Genomic DNA, 4,240 nt, shown 5'->3' on the forward strand with positions numbered 1-4,240 from the left:
TGGCTCAGGCAGCATGGCAGGCTCCGTGGCAGGGAGGAGAACAGTTAGTTGGTGGGGAAGCCCCGCAGAAGACCACTTGAGAAAGTTCAGGAACACCAGGGAGAGGAGTGGGAACGGAGGAAGAAGCTGTGTAGGTAGGATAGATTAGAAAGAGGCCATGGGATGCTGCCTATCTCTTAACTCAGAGTGGGGAATGCATTAAAAGAAAGACCTTTACAAATCTATTCTCCATCTTTTACTAACCTCATTGGGTGGCTCGGGCAGCCTCTAAGCCTACTTCCTCATCTGTAAAATGGGGGTAATCATACTTACAGAATCCCTGAGGGTTGGCCGTGTTATTGTGGGAACAGTCGGACTTCCCAGGTGACTCAGTGGCAGAGAATCTGCCTGCAATGCAGGAGATGCGGGTTTGATTCCTAGATCGGGAAGATCCCTTGAAGGAGGAAATGGGAACCCACTCCAGTATTCTTGCCTGGAGAATTCCATGGTCAGAGGAGCTTGGTGGGCTACAGTCCATGGGGTTGCAAAGAATCAGACACGACTGAGCGACTGAATACGCAGGCATGGGAACAGGGAACTGAGCGACTGAATACGCAGGCATGGGAACAGGGAACAGTCAGTACTTCTGACTTCTCCTTATCCCCCTTACATTGTAACTATTGCTGTTTCCATCTAGTTGACAAGAGGAAATCTAGGCTGAGCCTCCTCTCATGAACTGAAGTAAATTTCTTGGCATATGCCAGAAGGTCCAAGAGTCTTCAGGTTTGGGAAAACATTCTGTAGCTAATATTGTCTGGCCAATGCCCCTCCCTTGCTAACCCCACCTACTCTTCCATGTTGGTATGAAGAGGCCTCAAGCCTAGGAGTCCCTGGTATCAGAAGAAGAAAAGTGATAAAGCCCAAGTTCTTTCAGAAACAAAAGGCCCTCTGGAAAATCAAACTCAAAGAGGAATAAAGTGGAATATCCAAGCCCAGATAAAGGAACCACCTCTCTTTTACCTATGTTCCCCTCCAAAAAATAGTTTCAGGGAACTTGTATCTTTCTTCCTACCCATGAGCCTGATGCAAGTATTATGCTTCCCATTTTGGGAACAGAGAAATGGAAGCCCAGGAAGGCTCAGGAGGCTGCTCCAATTCATTCAGCAAAGCTGGGGATGGGCCCAGGTTATAAACCAAGTCTGCTGTCTCTAGTCCCTGCTTCAGCCTCCCGTCTCTCTTTTAGGAAGCTGTCAGCACCAGGAAGCAAACAAGCACATAATTATAAATAGGTATTTGGACCCACTTTATAATTTTAATTTTTTAAAGTTTGATTTTCTCTCTCTGTGTCTGTGCGTTTTAAGACTATGATGTGTTCAAACCGTGGGCAAAGCACAAGTTAGTCTGATCCTTATTGCTTTCTGCCTAAAGCATATCTTGTTTAATTTCTTTTTTTTTTGCCTGAGATCACTTATTGCTTAACTACTTGGTTCCTCCAATTAGAGTTTACCTTTTGGAGAGACAGGGTTCAGCTTTTTTTAGTATCTTCCCCAGTCCAATGTATTTGATGAGTGCTCCACAAATAGCCATCGATATGGCAATGGAGAGAAGAGAAGCAGCCTTACAGTGTAGTGCAGGGGATAAAAACAGGCCTGGGGAATTAGCTGCTGCCTGAGACCCTAAGCAGCCAGCTGACTTTCTTTTTCTGAACTTCAATTGCTTCCGTTTGTAAATGAAGATAGTAGCTTCAAGACCTAGCCTGGTGCCTGGCACATAGTAGGAACACAGTAGGTATTTGTGGGAAAAGCTAGTATCTAACTCATTAGGTTATTGTGAGGATGAAATGAGATAAAGTATGTCAAGTATTAATATTTCTCATAGAACCTAGCATATAGTAGTTACTTAATAAAAGTAGCTACTCTGAACTATTTGATCAATAGTATTTAAAACTGAATACATGCATATAGAATGCCATAGTAGGTCAGGAATCTAAAAAAAAAACAAAAACTCCTGAATTCAAATTGCAATTCCATCATTTCCAATAGAAAAAGCTACTGCATTTAGGATTAGAAGATTCAGGTATGAGACCTGACTCTGCCATGGACTAGCTGTGTGACTTTGGTTAAGTAACCTGACTTCTCTGAACTTCAGTTTCTTGAAAAACAAGGGAACTGACTAATCATTAAGATTCCTCTTTCCAATTTAATAGCCTCAGTGTAAGATGTGGTCTCATGCCAGTTACCTTGTCTTATCTTCCTTTTGTGGTCCCAGTTTGCTCATCTGGAAAATGGCCTATGGGTGTTAGGAGACCCTCTCTGGGGCAGAGCAGGCCTAGGGGTGCAGATCTCAGTGCTGCTCCAGCCTCCACATAGGGCCTGGTGCTGCTTGTTCAGCTCAGACTGATGCTAGGTAACATGAACAAGCTACTTGTCCACACAGAGCCCTTCTCTCTTCACAAAGCATACCCTTTACCTCCAACTATAGGAATATAGAAAAGAATGACCAACAAGGACCATTATGTCCTCTTTTAAAAAGTTCAGAGATAGTCTAATGTGAATCCTCTTCAGAAAATAAATATAATTAATTAAAAAATAAAAAATAGTGCATGCTAGTGACAGTGTACAATAATTTACTTTCTGATTAAGGGTATATATAATGTAACAACAAAGAATCTGTTTTAATTCATCAAGATCCCTTTAATCATTTAATCATTATCTTCTTTGTATCTCTTTTGAAGCACTGTCCTCAGTCTCTATAATTTACACAGCACTTTGACTGACGTTGTCTCACTTGTCTCCTCACAAAAGCTGAGAGGTTAGAAGCAAGTCAAGCATAATTTACCCCCATTTGTCTACCAGGGAAGAGGGGTCCAGTGAAATGCTGAAAGCTGGCCAAGGTGTGGACACCACGTTATGGAAGAGTTGGGACCACACATCAGATTGTCTGGTTGTCCCCATCAGCACCTCTCCCCAGTGGTCCTGGTTACAACCCTACAACTAGCCTCACCCCTTGGTGGCATTTTCAAAAGGCTGATTTTCAATAAGCCTTCTCTGTCCAGCAGGTCATGTGTTCTAATTCTTTTGGAGATGGCTCACACTCTTGGCTGTTATGTCTTGAGCAGGTGATATCATAGCCAGCCAGAGGCCAGGACTCCTCCAAGTGAAGTGTGGGACCACAAGCACCAGAAGGGTTCTTGCTAGACATGCAGTTTCTTGGTCCAATCCCAGACATGCCTGATTCCAAATACTTTGGAATCTGCATTCAAGGTTTTCCCTCATCATCCAAACTAAAGTAACTGATCTAGTGACCTATTACCATAGTAGTTACTGTCTTCATGGATATGAGACAAGCTCTTGTTCATAAGTTTGTTTTACTGTCTCTTTCTCCACCTTAGAATGCAAATTCCATGAGGTCCCTGTAAGCTTTTTTTCCAAGCTTTGTTCCTAGAAACCCCGCACAGTAAATATTTAATTGAATATGCACTAAAATTTGAAACCACTGTCTTCATTTTACAATAGGGAAACTGAGGCTCAACTAATGCAGAGTTGGTAAGGGGCAGGACCAGGGTCGGGATAAAATCTCAGATCTCCAGAGTTCCAATTCGGCGTTGGTTCGTTTCCGCCCCAAGCAATTCTTATAAAAACTAAGTCCATTTGAGGGGGAAAAAAAAAAGACATTTCTCGCCCATAAATACTCGGTTTCAGGGCTTTGCCGGGTTGGGGGCTGTTGGTAATTTCCTGCTCACTTCCTAGATGCCCAATGCCCCCAAGGGTTAAAGACTCGTCTTCTAGGCCAGGTGTCGAACTCAACTCGGGACAGTGACCCGGCCAGGGCTGCCTGGGAGGAGCCGTGCACAGTCCGCGGAGGTGAGGCCGGCTCACCCAAGGTCACCCAGGCGGGGCCTGGAGGGGCCAGGCCTATGGGACGCAAGTGAGGCGACAGCACCCCCACCCCATCATCCTGTAAGCTCAGGGTGATATTAATGACTCCTTCCCTAGATTCTGGAGCACCCAACCTAAAGAGCGCGAGCAGGCCCCGCCGGCCGCGTGGCGCGGTCCCATGTGCTCCACCTGCGGACGCTCTCACGCGCTGGCTCTTTAAGACACTTCCCCCTCTTTATACCACCCGGTCTCTCCTACCGGGCTCGCTGACCGGCCCCCCTTCCGAATTGCATCAGGCACGTGCTCGCCCCCGTCCGGTTTGAGTACCCCTCACCCACCAGCCCAGGAGGTGCGCCGAGGAATTGGAGGCCAGGGGCGGGGCC

The sequence above is a fragment of the Bison bison genome, unplaced genomic scaffold (genome assembly GCF_000754665.1).
Source record: "Bison bison bison isolate TAMUID 2011002044 unplaced genomic scaffold, Bison_UMD1.0 scf7180017864505, whole genome shotgun sequence".
NCBI classification, from domain to species: Eukaryota; Metazoa; Chordata; class Mammalia; order Artiodactyla; family Bovidae; genus Bison; species Bison bison.